This window comes from Ovis canadensis, chromosome 15, assembly GCF_042477335.2.
Source record: "Ovis canadensis isolate MfBH-ARS-UI-01 breed Bighorn chromosome 15, ARS-UI_OviCan_v2, whole genome shotgun sequence".
Taxonomy (NCBI): domain Eukaryota; kingdom Metazoa; phylum Chordata; class Mammalia; order Artiodactyla; family Bovidae; genus Ovis; species Ovis canadensis.
In genome coordinates this window covers 74553971-74573624 of record NC_091259.1, presented here as the reverse complement: position 1 = coordinate 74573624, position 19654 = coordinate 74553971, and positions in this window count along the sequence as shown.

Here is a 19654-nt window from a genome sequence, read left to right as displayed (position 1 = left end):
ATTTCTATCATAGCATTTTTAGCTGGCTTTGCTTATTTCCATGCCCTAGTCAATTATAAATAGGATTTCATTCATTCTTGCATCTTCAGCATCTGGCACAATACCGGATATGCAATACTGGATAACATCCACAATACTGGATGTTTCCCTAGTCAATGCAGGTATAAATGAATGAATAAATAAATACATGTGACAATGAGACAAATAAGGGCATTGTCTTAAGTGTTATACTTGTCTTATACACAAAATATCAAATGGGCATTATGGAAATTAAGGTTTCAAATGACAGGAATGTAGCTCTGAGTTACATGAAGGCTATACGACTTGAAATAGGTCTTAAAAAGTAAACAGGCAATCATACACAAAGAGAACAGGGAAGAGGATGCAGATAAAAGAGAAAGAGTAAGAGAAAAGGTAGGGGGTGGAAATGCTGGCCTTCTACCTGTGGGCTTGCTGTGGTACTCCATAAATGGGAAAATAAGTTGAAGTTTTGTATATTTAGCTTTTATAAATTAAAACAACATACTTTTTTTCTTGATTCACATATGCATATGAATGAGCCACCCTATACTCTATTTTGGCTTAATTTTACTACTTTGTTCCTTTTTACCTGCTGTATCTCTTTCATATTGGCTGGTGTAAAAGTCAAGGATGCCACCAGATTACAGCCTTTGGAGTTCAATGTGAACGGAAGAAATGGATAACATTATTCTCTTCTCATTAGGATCCTTTACTTCTAGAGGATTAATGTGGAGGGAAGCCATTTGGTATTCCTCTTGGACTGTTAGCCACCAAATGAGATATCAGGCTGCTAATGGCTTTTACACTCTGCCTCAGACAGCCTGTACATCTCTGACTTTCCTCAGAGTAGTGAAACTCTCAGAGATAAGTAAGAGAAAGGGAAAGTCAAATATTTGTCCCCCGCAAAAAAGAAGCAGATCACAAAAAAGCTGATCAAAAAAGGGTGGATCAGAATAGCACAGATCCATCCCCACCACTGGAAAAGCAAGGATTTTCTAAGATGACTGCAAGTCCATCTTGTCATTTGCAAAGTCTTGGAAACATGATCTATAAATCACTTGATAACTACCTATTAATGAATGATATATTTCTATGAAACATTCATGCAAGGAATGAGAGAACTGAAGATTTTTGAGTAAGGACATCTTATTATTGTTCCACCTGGGATGATCAAATCTCCTTTCTTTTCATCATTTTGAAAAGTACTGTAAACTTTATTAGTATACAAAATACTCAATAACTCATTTATCAAAAGAGTACTATTTTTATTTTCTGAAGAAAATATAATAACTTTTTTGTTTTGGTTGATGAGTGGGGATTTTATTAGTATATTGTGGGATGATGTTCTGAAGAATAAAGGCCATTCTCCATAATTATATATTTATATATAGAAAGTAAAGAGACAGAGGCTAACAGAGTCTTCTTGATTTGGAGGGAGGCAAGGGAACAACGAAATTCTATGCTTAAAACCACAAACCACCACTAAATCCAAGACATCATTTAGAGACAAACCCATATATTGAGGAGTTTGTTGTTTAGTTGCTCAGTCGTGTCTGACTCTTTTGTGACCCCATAGACTGTAGCCCGCCAGTCTCCTCTGTCTATGGGTTTCCCTAGGCTCTTGCCATTCCCTTCTCCAATATTGGGGCTTCCCTGTTGGTTCAGATGGTAAAGAATCTGCCTGCAATGCAGGAGACTTAGTTTCGATCCCTGGGTTGGGAAGATCCCATGGAGAATGGATTGGCTACCCACTCCAGTATTATGGCCTGGAGAATTCCATGGGTAGAGGAGCCTGGCAGGCTATATAGTCTGTGGAGTCACAAAGAGTTGGACACAACTGAGTGACTTTCACTCACTCCCTCTCCAACACTGAGGGTTTGCAATGTATTAATTTCAGGCACTTGAGATTGAACTTTATTAAGAAAAAGTTAGGAGGGGAACATGATGCGTCCTGCAACTCACCAAAGAAACATCAGTGTCTGCCCAGTGTGGCTCCTACGAAATACGCAACGAAAAGTTAATGGGAACTCTAGGACTTTCTTCCAGAGGAAACTATAACCATTCACACAGATGGCGATATTCACTAATTTTTAAACAGAGGTTTGATTTTCTTTTAATGTGGTCTTAAACCACTTAGGAATGCAGGTAATTGCAACAACACAGAGCCATCCATCCTAGAATGCTTATATTGGAAAGTTAATTTTCTGCCCCAAACAAGACTTTTCTAAACTATGTTTAGGGGTCTAAGGTTCCAGAATGCTGGGGCAGAAATAAGGACTTTAACTTAGATATTGGCTTCTTAAACTCTCTCATAAGAGATTAGAATCTGAAACAGTTGAATCAAATTACATATGTATCTGTGGAAGATTGAATTTACCAAGAATGGCTCCAATAACATTTTCCATCCCACACCCTCTTCTTACAATGTGATCTTGGCACTCAATATCTAGTGACAGGGTCTAAAGCCCCTCCCCTTGAACCTAAGCAAACATTTGCAACAGCCTCTTAGGTCTAACCAACAGCCCATACCTCCTGTCAGACATGTAAGTAAAGATATCTCTGGATGATTCTAGATCACAACCTTTGAGCCATTCTCAGTCTAGGTCATCCCAACTGGATCCCAAGACCTCATGGAAGAAAGACAATCTGTCATCACTGTACCTTATTTAAATTCCTGACCCATAGGATCTGTGGGCATAACAAAATAGCTGGTTTTCCCCACTATATCGGGGCTGTTTTTTTAATCCAGCAATTGATAACTAGAATAATTTCAAATCTTAATCTCACTCTATTATTAACCCTTTTTATAAATATGTATTGAATAATACTGGGGTTTACCTGGTGGCTCAGATGGTAAACAGTCTGGCTGCAAGGCAGGGGACACTGGCTCAATCCCTGGGTCAGGAAGATCCACTGAAGAAGGGAGTGGCTACCCACTCCAGTATTCTTGCCTGGAAAATCCCATGAACAGAAGATCCTGATGGGCTACATTACCATGGGCGAAGTACAGTGGTAGGCACTGGAGATGAATGAGTTCAAAAAGATGAATGTAATCCATGCTGCTATCAAGATTACACACTGACAAGGTGGAGAAAGAGGCTGGATAAGTACAGTTAAGGAAATAAACACTCTGAAGAGTTGGAGAATAGTTTCATGGTAAGTGGGATACTTGGATAGAGGTCTTTGAAGAGGTAATATTTCAGCTGAGACCTTGAATCTGTTTTAGGCAAGATTTGTTTTACATGTATGGAATATGTGGCCTATATTAGGTGGGGGCAAGGATGGGACACAGGTTTCCAATTCGTATTTAAATGTTCTCTGCTGGTCCAGACTCTTCTAGAGAAGGCAACACTAACCTGTAGAGAGATCTTTGTTTTTCCATAAATGAAAATGTGGAAGCATTTGATCCATTCAAATTATTTTCTTTGTGGCGAGGTTTCCAAACCTCTTTGGGCAAGAGAATGGTAAGAATGACAGTAACATTTCCTGAATGGTAATTCTGTGCCAAGCATTTTGCTGAGAAGCTTCTGCTGCTCAATGACATTACTTCAAAGAAACATGGCAGACATGCGTCATTGGAGACAAAAGCTCAGCCGTGCTGGGTGGGGTGGGGTCGTGGGGTGGAGGGGGTGCAAACTGAAGGAAGCGATCTGAAAGATCTGAGTAGAGAACCAACGGAAACCACTGAAATCCACCTCTTCTAGCACTCTGGTGGGCTCACATCTTATCTGTTCCTGGTTTCTTCAAGACGGTAGTTGGCCATAGTTTCTAGAGAAAAGCTGATAATAGGAGAGTTGGTGACATGAACTACAGTCTCTCCTGCTTAATTTAATGCTGAGGCTTTAATTGTGATCCAACACCTCTCACTTCTACATCCATTTGGGATTCTTTCCATTCTTGGCTAACCCTTGTGCTGATCTAGGTTGTTTGACTAGAGGAATAACCCAGCCATTCATCCCTGAGGGATAGGAGTCCTCTATTACTATGCATTTATCAAAATATGGTTGCAGTAATAATCCATTCATGGATAAAACTAGGCAGGAGGAATGAGAAATGAAAAATACTTCAATTCAGTGTTTTCAAAATATTATCTTTATTATACTATTAAACTCCTAGTAATAGAAAAAGAAAGAAAGAAAACTCCCAGTAATGAAGTTGTAAAAAAATTCCAAGTATTCGTGCTTGCCTCTGCAACTTTCAATATTATGCTTCTATAATTTTTCTATACACTGTCATGTGAAAGAGGATTAGAACTGTTCGGCTTATTGCTCAAGGGGAAGAATTAAACCACAAATTCAAAGACACAGGAACAGGTTTCAGCACAATAAATACCAAGTCCTTTCCAAAAGTCAAAGCTTAATAAATCTTGAAATAAATTGACACAAGAAGATATGAATTCTTTATCACCTTATATTAATGTGTCTCAGGAGAAATCATTGGGAGGAAACCCTCTTAAACGACTTATAACCCATGAATCCAAAATTTTAAGAATTACAACTTTCACGTCACGTATAAAACCAGAAAATGCTACATCTGACACTTTAATTGGAGGCCTGGTTTTCCCCAAATCAGAAAACAAAAAAAGCAAGAGGAACTGATCAAAAGATGGAATTAAGGAAAAAGAGACTTAAGTTCCTTAAATTTTTGATTCCAGTGTTTATTACCAATACAGAAACCTTGCCATCTCAGAATAAATAAATACAATAAGATAATCTAGTAAATAAGATTTATATGATGACTAATTTTAAAAACTATTAAAGAACCAACAAACATCTACTTTAAAGAATAATCATAACACTGGATTTTGTATGAAACCACAAACATCCCCTAAATAATCTGTCCAGGGTTTGATTAGACCCATGGAAAATAAATACTTCTCCATTGGGTAGAGTAAAACATGAGTTCCTCAGGAAATGGAAAAGACACCAAGGTATAACATATGGCAGAAATGGACTGGAAGCCAAAAATAAACCCAAACACTGAACTGTGTAGTTATTTGAACTTACACAGACATCTGACCTCTTGGAATTTAGACAATACAATCTCTAGCTGCTCTGCAGGCTTTAATGTTCTGTGCTTCAAAGTACAGCTTCAGATCAGTCCTGTGACATAATCTAGTTCCAGAAATCTATATCTAAACTGTCAGTTCAGGAAAAGAATATATATAATTATAAAATGAACAGTCCTATGATTCTAGGCTACTTCATTCTGGAGAATTCTGCCCTACTTTTAGCATAGAAGAAGAAATTTCGTAAGAATTCTTAAGCTTTAAAAATTTGTATACTTCTGTCATTACGGTAAGCACGCATTTTATTCATGCTTATAGAACCCTCCCTTATTCTAGCATGTAAAGAAGTTCCAATTTTCCTAATTGTTAGAAAATCCTAGTAATTCCCTTTACTTATTTTGACCTCCTCAATTCTTTAAACTCTTCTTTTATAAATGTACTAAGTAGAAAAGATCATATTTGATAGTATTTCAATACATACCAAGTTGCAATCTACTTAGCACAAAAGGACTAGGTAAATGTTTGGATGCAGGACAATTTAATGACCATTCAGATTCACCAGCTGTCAGATGCAAAAGGAAAAAGGTAATTCCTAATGTTTTGACTTTTAGGATATTGCTTCTGGCATTCATGTACACACTCTCCCCTTTACCTGTTCTCTTCAGCTCCTGCTTATTGTGAGGATCTCAGCTGAGATCTTTCTTGCAGGAAGTCAAGACACACTTCATTGATACCAGCGGTTCTGACAGTTTTGCTCCTCCACTCGGAGGACATGTGGCAAAACCTACACGCACTTTTGGTTGTCACAACTTGGGGGAAGGTTGTTACTGACATCTAATGAATAGAAACCAAGGATGATGCTAACCACTTTACAATGTGCACCAGAGCTCCCACAACAACTGTCCATCCCAAACGTCAGTAGGGCTGCTATTAAGAAACTCCAATTTCAGCCATCACAGCACTTGTCACAGTCTTCCCTGGTGGCTCAGTGGTAAAGAATTTGCCTGCCAATACAGGGATCCAGTTCAACCCCTGGGTCAGGAAGATCTCCTGGAGAAGGAAATGGCAACCCATTCCAGTATTCTTGCCTGAGAAATCCCATGGACAGAGGATCCTGGCAGGCTAGGCTACAGCCCATGGGATCTCAAACAGTCAGACACGACCTACCAATTAAAACAACAACAAAGCACTTGTCACATCGTATCGCATTTGCAGGGTTTGTGCACCTGAGAACAAGAACATATCTTGATTTCCACCGCATGTCCCTTGCATACCCAGGACTCATTAGGTAGACAGTAAAGACGAAATGACTGACTGACTTAATAAAGAAAATTACTAGGGCTTCCCTGGTGGTCCTGTGGTTAAGAATCCACCTGCCAATGCAGGGGATTGGATCCCTGGTCCAGGAAGATCCCACATGCCACAAAGCAGCCAAGTCCATACACCACAACAACGGAGCCTGCACACCCTAGATCCGGTGCACCACAATGAAAAGTAGGTCCGCCTCAGCACAGCTAGAGGAAGCCTGTGCTCAGCAATGGAGACCCAGTACAGCCAAAACTACAGTGATTAATAAAAAAATTTTTTTACGAAAATCACTAATAAGATACAAAGAAGCAAGAATTAAACCACAGCCCATTTACTGCTCATAAAATATTTTTAGATTATCCAGTTAAAATGCTTGCAGTTTACAAAGTACTTCAAAACCATGATCCAACAACTCAGCTAGGCAAAAAGAGCATAAATTATTAACCCCATTTTTATAAAGAAGGCACCAATGCTCACAGGAGTTAAGAGCTTGCAAATGTAAATGATAAATGATCTCGCACTGGAGGTGTCTTACAAAGCCTTTGCTGATTTGTAACAAAATTTTTAGGCACTTAGAAGTAAGCAGTTGGCTGTGGAGTGGATGGTACACTATCCCTTCTATACTGCCAAAGAAAAGTTTTAGCTTTGGGCTATCAGAATCCAATAAACACTCAACTTCAGCTAACAAAACAAGTGCCACTGACTCTTAGAAGGGTTTGCCTGATGAAACAGGGCAATTATGGGATAATGTGTCACTTAGCAATTCCTCTACAGGTAGCTCAAAGGCAACAGGGACATAGCCTAGGTAGTGATGAAAATAAACTACTCCTTGTTAAACCTTTAACCAGCCATATTGCCTGCCTGCTTTGAGCACAGAATATATGGAAGGTAGTTTTCCAAAGGACATTTCCTGGATTTGAAACTCAACTCCGCATACTTATTTGCTGTGTTTCTTCGGACAAATATCTTAATGTCGATGTAGCTGCCTCAGTTTCCTCAACTGTGAAAGTGAAAGTGAAGTCGCTCAGTCATGTCCGACTCTTTGCGACCCCATGGACTGTAACCTACCAAGCTCCTCCATCCATGGGATTCTCCAGGCAAGAATACTGGAGTGGGTTGCCATTTCCTTCTCCAGGGGGATCTTCCCGACCCAGGGATTGAACCCAGGTCTCCCACCTTGCAGGGAAACACTTTAACCTCTGAGCCACCAGGGAAGCCCTCATCTGTAAGGTGAGGGTTATAACAACAATGATGTCATAGGATAGTTGAGTGGGGGGAACATGTTCAAACACATGAGGCACTTAGAACAGCACCTGAAATGAAGTGTGTGCAATAATTTCATCAGTCTACCTATCCATCCATCTATCCAATTGGATTCAAGCTCTATCTCTTTGAAGTTTATCAAAGAGTAAAACACTCCATGGGTTTTCCCTGGTGGCTCAGTGGTAAAGAATTCACTTGCCAGTGTAGAGATGTGTGTTCAAGCCCTGGGTCAGGAAGATTCCCTGGAGAAGGAAATGGCAACCCCCTCCAGTATTCTTGCCTGCAAAATCCCATGGACAGAGGAGCCTGGTGGGCCACAGTCCATGGGGTCACAAAGAGTTGGACACAACTTAGCAAGTAAACAACAACAAAAGACTCTATAGTCTGAAGGAATTTCTCTATGGATGTGACATCTGTCCATCCATCCATCCGCCTATCTATATCACTGATCTATCATATATATATATATATATATACCTATCTAATCTATTTCATTCATCTTTATATGCTTTCCCATGTAAAGAGTTTTTCCTGGAGATAAATAAGCCACAACACCACACCATGTGCCTCATATGCCCCAAATGTCTATGTAATAACCCACGTAACTACTTTGACTAAGGTCGTGAACACCTGTATTTCTTGGTTCCCCAGAATCCTATTCAACTTAACTCCTTTGGTAACAAGCAAATTCTTTGCAGGGAGGATTGTTTTAATGAAGAATGCTATGAGAATCTTCCATAATTCAATGTATGTATTTCTGTAACTTTTTTACAAAGCAAATGTATTACTTTGCGAGAACAAAAGCATCGTTGCTCATACTCAAGTAATATAGAGTCTTTTTAAAAGAAATTGCCATTGACTCCTCTGCAACCTTGACCTATGTTAATTACAGTGTTGTATCAATGTATACAAGCATAAAATAAAGCTAGGCATTAATTCATTAGGCTAAATAAATTGAATGTAAGACTAAAAATGGAATACAATTTTATTTTAAATGGTGAAAAGTTCCTACTCTTGGGTTTAGCAGCATGTGACAAACAGCAGGCTGTGCCACCCAGAGTGCCCTTCAAGGAAGGACGTGCTGACCAGCTGTGAGGACACAGGCTCCAGCTGGCACCTTCTTCAAGGTGAGCCTCAGCTCCAGCCTGTGGGCCCAAAGTCGAGCCTTTCCTGGAGCAGCCTGCACCTGGCAACCGTGCAAGGTGGGGGTGTTAAGGCCCTCACTTTCAGCTTGATGGGGGACAGCTCTGACAAGCCATGCTCACCCCAGAGCCCCCTGCCAGGTTGGCTGCAGTACTGTTGGTCTGCATCAGAGTTCAACTCCTTCATTCTACCCAGCCCTGGCCTCTCCACCTTTCTTCTACAGATACTGATCTCAAATAAACATCTTACACTCTTAAGTTCTCTGCTTCCAGAGCATTTTATCTACAACACAGTAAAAACCAAAAGCCTATGCTTCTATATTTTTAGTTTGATAATACAAATAACAGAAGTGGACATATAATGAACAACACAAGATAGTACTAATAGCCTCAAGCCTGTTTTGCTCATCTTCAACTGGGGCCATGAGTGAGGCAATATGTGCCTAAGGATACAATTCTTTTTTTTTTTTCATTACTTAATAAGCTATACAGCTATACCTAGTAATTAAAAGCTCCAGCAACTCATCTTTCCATTATGCAGAACAGAAAATCTTTAATGAAATATACAAAAGAAGATTCCAGGCAACTGAAAACTCTGCAAAGCATAAACAACTGCTCTGTGACAATACTGCACTAAACAGCTAGTTATTTCAATGAGGCATTGTACCAGCTACCAGTTATTTCATAAAACATTGCACACAACATGGAAGATAATTCCAAAACACACCTCACAGGAAAATTATTTAAGGTTGCTCAAAAAATGTTTACTCCAAATTGGCAATTATTTCTTTAACAATGATGATACACTCAGAAGGAGTTTGCAAAACCTGGCATAAATAAATAGACTGAAAGAAACCATGCATGTACCAGAGTTCAAAGGCTTTTAAGAGGGTAAACACAAATGAAAAAAAAAAAACCAAGTTTGGTTGTTTTGCTAAATAAGCCATTTCTCTTGTATTTATTCATCTATTCAATTCACTTATTCATCAAATAATACATATGTGTCAGCTACTTTGTATCTTGAGCTGCTGGGAGGCAAATAAAGAATCCTGTGATGATAAAGGAGGAGCTTATAACCTGTTAGAGCCTGATGAGACTGACAGGGGCTGCAAGGAAAGTATTGCAAAGTTGTCCCTGTTTCTCTCCCCAACTCATCCCCTCCATGCTTCCCATCTCTCCACCTACTCTGAACTGTTCTTTTCCTCAACTCTCCAAAGCCATTCCGAGCAGAGGCTATTTCCCTCTGCTGTCTCCTCGTTATACACCTGCGCTGTCCAGTAGGGTAGCCCTTACTACATGTGACTATAGAGGACTTAAAATGTGGTTACGCTAAACTGAAATGTGTGAAATAAGAGGTTGATTTCAAAGACTTTGTACAATAGAAAGGTAAAATGCACCATGAATATTTTAAGATAGTTACATGATTAAATAATATTTTAGAAATATTGGGTTCTATAAAATGCACTATTAAAATTAGTTTTATCCGTTTCTTTTTAATGTGGCTACTAGAAAAATTAAAATGACTTACACGGCTCACAGTATTTTTATAGGACAGCTCTAGCCTAGAAAAGCAGAACTGGTTCATACTTTCTTGGCGTTCTGGTGTCAGATCATTGTCTTTGCCTCAAAGAGTTCTTTTTCTGACCATCATTCTCAAGAAGACACACCCACCCAGTCACTCTCACATTACCCTCATTTAACGTTTATTATAGTAAAATATATATATATATATATATGTAAGTAACACGAAATCTAATAAAGTTTTGAGCACATAGTACCATGCTGTTAGTATATGAAGATTATTGTATAGTAAATTGCCAGAACTTTTTATCGTGCATGACTGAAACTTTATATCCAGTCAACAATTCCCCATGTCTCCCTATGCCCCAATTTTGGCAACCAACATTCAACTCTCTGCTTCTGTGAGTATGACTAACTTAGCTACCTCATGTAAGCGGAATCATGTAGTATTTGTCTTTCCGTTACTGGCTTATTTCACTCAGTGTAATATTCTCAAGGTTCATCCATGTTGCAACATATGCCAGAATATCCCTCTCTTTTAGTTGAATAATATTCCATTGTGTGTATGTATCACATTTTCTTATCCATTCATTAGTCAGTAGAATTTAGGTTATTTCCACCTCTTGACAATTGTAAATAACACTGCAATAAACAGCCACTATGGAAACACTGTGGACCATCTCCCCAAAAACTAAAATTAGAACTACCACATGATCCTAGTCAAAGCTATGGTTTTTCCAGTGGTCATGTATGGATGTCAGAGTTGAACTATAAATAAAGCTGAGTGCCAAAGAATCAATGCTTTTGAACTGTGGTGTTGGAGAAGACTTGAGAGTCCCTTGGACTGCAAGGACATCCAATCAGTCCATTCTAAAGGAAATCACTCCTGAATATTCATTGGAAGGACTGATGCTAAAGCTGAAACTCCCATACTTTGGCCACCTGATGCAAAGAACTGACTCATTAGAAAAGACCCTGACACTGGGAATGACTGAAGGCAGGAGGAGAAGGGGATGCCAGAAGATGAGATGGTGGGATGGCATCACCAACTTGATGGACATGAATTTGAGCAAGCTCCAGGAGTTGGTGATAGAGAGGGAAGCCTGATGTGATGCAGTCTGGGGTCACAAAGTCATACACGACTAAGCAACTGAACTGAACCACATGATCCAGCAATCCCACTTCTAGGGATTTATACAAGAGCATTGAAATCCACATCTTGAAAAGATATTTGTACTCCTGTGCAGTTAGTTTTCTTTTTAGCACTTGTTACTATCTGAAATTGCTCTATTGACTTTAGTTTTTAATTATCTCTATTGGAATATAAGCCTCATGAAAGCAAAGAACTAATACATCTTCTTTACCATTTAATCTACAGCTATAATGCAGTGTTTGCCACTTAGTAAGGGTTCAGTAAATAATTATTGAGCAAATGAATGAAGGGGCAATACACACCTACGTAAAGGGGCAGCCAAGTCTGCCTGAGAAGACAGGGGAAGGAGCACTCAAGACTGTGCGTACTTGGCTAGGTTCCCTAGAAAGAGCAGATTCAGTCCCTCCTTCTCTCTAACCAACCATCCTTTTGTCTATATTTCAACCACTGATCCATTTACTCTAAAGACATTTCTTTAGAATGTCTACATTTTAGGCACTGTGCTAGTCACGGAGAATACAGTAGTGGATACAATTAAACAGGGTCCTACTATTGGGAAGGAAGTTACCTTTCTAGGAAGGTACCTACCTTGATCTACCAAGTTAGAAGGAAGACCAGCTTCCTTGAAGAGTTATCTAATTACATAAACAATCACTTCATTATACTTTGGATGGGTGCTAAAGAGGGCAATGTGTCTAGGGAATCAGAAGAGGTTTACTTAGGTGTGCAATATTTTTGTAAGACTTGAAAGGTAGAAATGAGTTAGCTTGAGCAGTGCCCTGGAGAGACAAGGCAGAAAAGGAAGTTCAGAGAAATCCAGGTAATTCAGTTCGTCTGGGGCATAAAGTATGTAGGTGAGACGAATGGCCAGTAGAAATTTAGGTAATTTTATAGAAAGTATATTTAGCAGCTAAACATATATGTATTAATGTAGAATGAATAATTCAGCAATAGTTCTAAACTTTGAAGGCGATGACACATAATACCTTAAATGGAATTTAATCAATTTTTAAGTCTGATTAAATAAAGTAGTATTTATTTTTAGAAAATTTGAAAACTATGTCTAAGAGGAACTTAAAATTATGCCTGATATTACTTTTGAAAGATAAGTATCATTACTATTTTGGTTTACCCTACCTTGATTTTTTTCTATATGTATATATACATTTTTTTTAAAGCACTGGGTGAAGTATAACAATCCTTATATTCTTATAGGTACCCTTAAAGAGTAGTAGAACCAAAACTCTAGAAGTAACTAAATCTCATTTTTCTTAAAACATAAACAAATTTTAGAATCTATTTTTAAGTATAAAACTTGTCCTTAAAATTTAGAAAGTAAAATCAGTAGTTTTCACTACATTCCCACAAAACCAGTAGTATAACAGGAAGCCTTTAATTTAAAACTAAGGAAAGATGCTGTTCCACCTCTCACATATATGGCCAGACACGTATTAGAACATTATCATCTTACTATAAATAATTAAACATAAGCTGCCAATGTCTCTAGTAAAATACGTGAACCTGATATATTTATGGGATGCAGTACCTAAGCTGATTATCCTGTGCTTATTCCCTTACCTAATCAAGACTGGTTTGTAATTCAAAACAAATCCCACAATCTGTAGAGCAAAGGAAAATTAATGAGCATGAATAGTCTATAACTCTCACTTTAAAAAAAATTAAACCAGGCCAATCAAACCATTCTCAATCAAATCATAAATCCCTAAAAACTGAACACTTGGGAACCAACATAATAAGATTCAATAATTTTCTATGTTTTTTTTCTATATTTTATTTCACCCAGATGTGTCAAAATATAGTTTGTGACCCCAAACTTTCTTTCATATTTCATTTCATTTCATATTGACTATAGCAGTTCTCATTCTGGGCATTGTACTAGATCAATAGACCCCGTTTTTCACCCAGCCTGTATTCACACACTTTGCCATATAACTTTGCAATGCTATCCTACCTTGAGGGAGATGCTCCGCCTAAGCCCTTGACTAGTTCAGCCGTGTCAACAAGCTGAACAATGTGAATTAAACAGGGGCTTGGAAAAATACTTGCTTGTTTTAGTTTGTTCTGTTGCTTCTCTGTGATTGCCATTAACACATGCTTGAGCAGGTCTGCTCCAGTCATGATTAGCTCCAGTCACCCCCGCCAAGACTATCCTAGATCAGCCAACAGCCAGCTGATGCCAGGTGGGCAAATAAGCCCAGCCTAGAATCAAAGAATGGCCAAGCCAATGCCAGACTCAATTGCCAAGTTCCAGACTAGCAAGCAAAAGGGATGGTTTCGGGTGATCATGCAATACACACCGTTATTGAGACAATAGATGAGTGACCCAGCAGCAACTCTCTAAAATACAGATCTCTTCATTAGTAGCATGATTTTCACTTCCAAAAAGAAGCCAGAGTGTATCGGAAAAGACAAAAAGTATTACGAATTTTCCTTCTTTCTAATTAAATTGTATACAAAGAAACACAGTTGTGTGTTATAATTTATTTATTGTAAAACCTTTCTAATGCTTACTATCTATAGTGTTTGACCATTTTCAAATCTCCATGATGAGTGTATAAGGAGAGAAGAAGAGTATTATCCCTATCAGAATGATAAAGTTACTTTCAACAAGCGCTACTCTCTCAAGTTGATTTTCTTTAACATTCACAACAAAATTCTGGTCATCAATTTGAAGTCAGTTCAGTTCAGTCACTCAGTCGTATCCAACTCTTTGCGACTCCATGAATCGCAGCACACCAGGCCTCCCTGTCCATCACCATCTCCCAGAGTTCACTCAGACTCATGTCCATAGAGTCCGTGATGCCATCCAGCCATCTCATCCTCTGTTGTCCCCTTCTCCTCCTGCCTCCAATCCCTCCAAGGATCAGAGTTTTTTCCAATGAGTCAACTCTTCGCATGAGGTGGCCAAAGTACTGGAGCTTCAGCTTTAGCATCATTCCTTCCAAAGAAATCCTAGGGCTGATCTCCTTCAGAATGGACTGGTTGGATCTCCTTGCAGTCCAAGGGACTCTCAAGAGTCTTCTCCAACACCACAGCTCAAAAGCATCAATTCTTCGGTGCTCAGCCTTCTTCACAGTCCAACTCTCACATCCATACATGACCACAGGAAAAACCGTAGCCTTGACTAGACGGACCTTAGTTGGCAAAGTAATGTCTCTGCTTTTGAATATGCTATCTAGGTTGGTCATAACTTTTCTTCCAAGGAGTAAGTGTCTTTTAATTTCATGGCTGCAGTCACCATCTGCAGTGATTTTGGAGCCCCAAAAAATAAAGTCTGACACTGTTTCCACTGTTTCCCCATCTATTTCCCATGAAGTGATGGGACTGGATGCCATGATCTTCGTTTTCTGAATGTTGAGCTTTAAGCCAACTTTTTCACTCTCTGAAGTCAGGATTGTCCAAATCCTTGCAAGGAACACACATCTAGAATAACTCTTCAAACAACATTCAAACAAAGACATTATCAAAAAGCACTACACCATTAAAAATCAGTGGTAATGGTAAAGAAACTAAGTAGAATCAGCATTACAATGGCTCTAACAAGATGAAGTTTATCAGGAATATGAAGTAAATGTGAAGTGAAAGTCACTCAGTTGTGTCCGACTCTTTGGGACCCAATGGACTATACAGTCCATGGAATTCTCCAGGCCAGAAGACTGGAGTGGGTAGCCTTTCCCTTCTCCTGAGAATCTTTCCAACCCAGGGATTGAACCCAGGCCTGCCACCCTGCAGGTGGATTCTTTACCAGCTAAGCCACAGGGAAGCCTAAGAATACTGGAGTGGGTAGCCTATCCCTTCTCCAGCAGATCTTCCCCACCCAGGAATTGAACCAGGGTCTCCTGCATTGCAGGTGGGTTCTTTACCTACTGAGCTATCAGGGAAGCCTCTATCAGGAATAAATGTCTTATATATTTTGTGCTTGGGACTAATTAATTGTTTGTACTTGACAGTATCTGGGGGCTCAGCGGTAAATTATCCACCTGCCAATGCAGGAGACACAGAGACACAGGTTCATTCCCTGGGTCAGGAAGATCCCTGAGAGTGAAATGGTAACCCACTCTAGTATTCTTGCCTGGGAAATCCCATGGAAGGAAGAGCCTGCTGGGCTACAGTCCGTGGGATCACAAAGAGTCAGATATGACTTAGCAACTAAAACAACACTTAAAAGTATGGTATGGGAGTAACTAATGACTAAAAACTTGTAGTTAATAACAGAAAGGCATTGAGAGAGTAAACACATTAAATGGAATCAAGAGCCCAGAAATAGGCCCATGCATATGCAATCAATTGATTTATGACAAAGGAGCCAAGAATATACAATGAGGTGAGAATAGTGTCTTCACTTAATGAGGTTGGAAAACCTGAACAGCCACATGCAAAAGAATGGACGTGGACCCTTCTAACACTATAGAGGAAAATCAATTCAAGTTACAGTATGAACTGAAATGCAAGACCTCAAACCACAGAACTCCTAAAAGAAAATATAGGGAGTAAGTTTCTTCTCCTTGCTCTTGGTAATGATTTGTTGAATTTGACACCAAATACAAAGGCAACAAAAGAAAAAACAAGTAGAGCTATATTAAACTAGAAAAAGCTTCTTTACAGCACAAGAAACCATCAACAAAATGGTTTTGGTTGGAAGGGCAATGGAAAAAATAAAACAGAAAGGAAGAAAATATTTGCCAAACATTTATCTAAGGGATTAATATCCAAAATATATAGAAAGAAGGCACACAATAACAAAAATCAAACAATCCAACTTAAAAAATGAGTAAAGGGACTGAATAGACATTTTCCAAAGACATACAGATGGTCAATAGATGCATTGAAAGGTGCTCAATGTCACTAATCATCAGGGAATTGCAAATCAAAATCATGATATCACCTCACAGCTGTTAGAATGGTTATTATCAAAAATACAAGAGATTAATGTTGATGAGGATGTGGACAGAAGGGAACACTTCTGAACTGTTAGTGGGAATGCAAATTGCTGCAGTCACTATGGAAAACAGTACAGAGGTCTTGCAAAAAATCAGACATAGAGCTACCATATAATCCAGCAGCTTCACTGTGGGGCATTCATCTGAAGGAAACAAAATCACTTTCTGAAAAAGATATCTGCACTTCCATGCTTTTTTGCAGCAATATTCACAATAGTCAAGATACAGAAACAACCTGTGTCCCCTGACAAATGAATGGATAAATAAAAATGTGTTACATATATACTGATTTTATGTATGTCTCACACAAATGATATATCACACATACACATATATATATGCATGCATACATATATATATATATATATATATATATATATATATAATGAGTTTGAGCAAGCTTCAGGAGATGGTAAAGGACAGGGAAGCCTGGTGTGTTGCAGTCCATGGGGTTGCAAAGAATCAGACACGACTGAGCGACTGAACAACCACAAGAAAATAGAATGAAATATTATTCAACACAAAAATGAAGGAAACCCTGCTGTTTGCAACAACATGGATGGGCCTTGAGGGTTTTATCATATGCTAAGTGAAATAAGTCAGACAGAGACTGACAAACACTGTACCATCTGACTTCGAGGTTGAACCTTAAAAAAAAAAAAAAACTCATAGGTTACAGAGAACTGATCGGTCTTTACCAGAGGCAGGGTTAGGAAGTATATTAAACTGGTGAATCTGGTCAAAAAGTTCAGACTTACAGTTATAAGGTAAATCCTAAGAATGTAATATACAGTGCGGTGACTGTAGCTAACAATACTGTATTATATATTTAAATGTCAATAAGAGAGTAGATCTGAAAAGTTCTCAGCACAAGAAAAAATAGAACTATGTAGTGATGGATGTTAACTAGACTTCAGTCATTTCTCAATATGTACATATATCAAATTACCATGTTGTACACCTGAAACTAACACAATGTTACATGTCAATTATATTTCAATTTTAAAAATACATATTAAAAAACACTTGAAAACATCTAAATAGATAGACTAAATGTCATCTTTTCTCAATGTGTGTAACATAGAATAGACACTCATATTAGCTGAATAAATTCTTATTCAGACTCCAGTTCATTTCACTCACATTGTAAATCTCAGTAAGCAAAGCAATGAATCAGAAAGTTGTCCTATGACAATCTGGTGACTAGAAGAAACTAAATGTAAAGATGGAAGTCAAGACTTAAAACAGATGATGTCACAAAAATATTCTTTTGGCTGATTATACTTTCCAACACATGTTCAAAAAATATTTATTTCAGATGAGAATAATGTGCATCCTTTTTTCATCATTGAATATTCTGTATCATAGCCCATGGTACATCATTTGTATTCAACAAATATTTCTTAATAAATATTTTGTTCCATGTTAATTTCTAACATGGAATATCACTGAATTCATGATAATGATTTAACTTGAAAACTATACATTGAAATATTTTACTAGCCACATTCTTTGTATACTTCTTATTCCGCTATGCAAAAATACACATTTGTTCCTCTAATGGCACTTAAGAAATCTGTTAAATAATTAAATTGTCTGAGAAGGAACTGTGACTATATTCTGGGACTATGCTCGCATCCAGGATTGAATTACCAATCCAACCATTTAAAAATGTAGAATTCATGGAGGTAGTGAGACTTCCAAACAAAGAAGAAAATAATTTTGGATAAACTTACCTTTTATAAAATTTCCGACTATATGGCTAATGTATACCTTTAGTGAAGGGCTTCTCTGGTGGCTCAGCTGGTAAAGAATCCACCTGCAATGTGGGAGACCTGGGTTCGATCCCTGAGTTGGGAAGATCCCCTGGAGAAGGGAACAGCTACCCACTCCAGTAGTCTTCCCTGGCAAATTCCCTGGACTGTATAGTCAATGGGGGTCACAAAGAGCTGGACACACTGAGGGACTTTCGCTTCACTTCATACCTTTAGTGAAACAGTTTGCCATCACTGTGAGAGAAAGTAGTAATACAGTAACTAAGTTATTTTTAAGTAAATGCATGACCTTACTTTGTTCCCAGAAAAATAACACAACTAACTTCTGAAGGGAAAATTATGACAAAATGTGGTTTAATACATCCTATACATATTTTTATATATTTTATACACACACACACACACACACACACACACACACACACACATACATAGAGAGAGAAAGGGAGGCAGGGAGGGAGGGGGAAAGATCCATGTCCTACACCTAGAGGTATGTTGCTGCTGCTGCTGTTAAGTCGCTTCAGTCGTGTCCGACTCTGTGCAACCCCACAGATGACAACCCACCAGGCTCCTCCGTCCCTGGGATTCTCCAGGCAAGAACACTGGAGTGGGTTGCCATTTCCTTCTCCAATGCATGAAAGTGAAAAGTGAAAGTGAAGTCACTTAGTCGTGTCCGACCCTCAGCGACCCCATGGACTGCAGCCTACCAGGCTCCTCCATCCATGGGATTTTCCAGGCAAGAGTACTGGAGTAGGGCACCATTGCAAGCTAATATAAGGACAAAAATGAAAATTACTTTATGAAGCAAGTTAGTGGTTGACTTTATGTTTCTAAGACTCACTACAGGGTCCATTTAAGTAAAAGGTAATCCCGGGTCACTTAAATAAGACACATTCACTCATCTGCTTCAGAGTCAGTTTTTCCAGAATTACTCTTCCATCACCAGAGGTGAGCATATGTAAAATAGAACAATAAGTGAAAAATAGCAATTTCTCTAGGTTCTTGGACTTCATTATTATTAGTTCCCTGAGAACAGATCCTGAGTCTCAGTCTTTTAATATTCTTTAACATGCTCAACACACAGTAGGACCTTAAAAACTACCTGTCAGAATCAGGGAGCTATATGTCTGTGTGAGTTGCCTTGTAGCTATGCTGTGAAATAAGGCTTTAAATTCCGTCAGTGTGCTGTTCTTTTTTTTTTTTTTTTTAACTACCTGCAATTCAGCAGAGACATCCTTTGCCTCAGGAAGAATGAGGATTGTGAGAGGGGGAAAAAGAAGAGAGAGAGAAGTGTCACTATTCAGTATCTGACTTCCAAAATAGTCACTTGAAGCCAGTTTCAAAGACAATACTCTTGAAAGCCAAAGCGTTTAAGTGAGAACTGAAATGTTAAAGAGGTCAAAAAAAAAAAAAGGCTGAAAAGGGATTTTGCATCCAAAAGGAAAGCCCTAAAGAAGCAAGGCATAAAATATATTCACAAAAAACAGATCAGAAGAAACAGA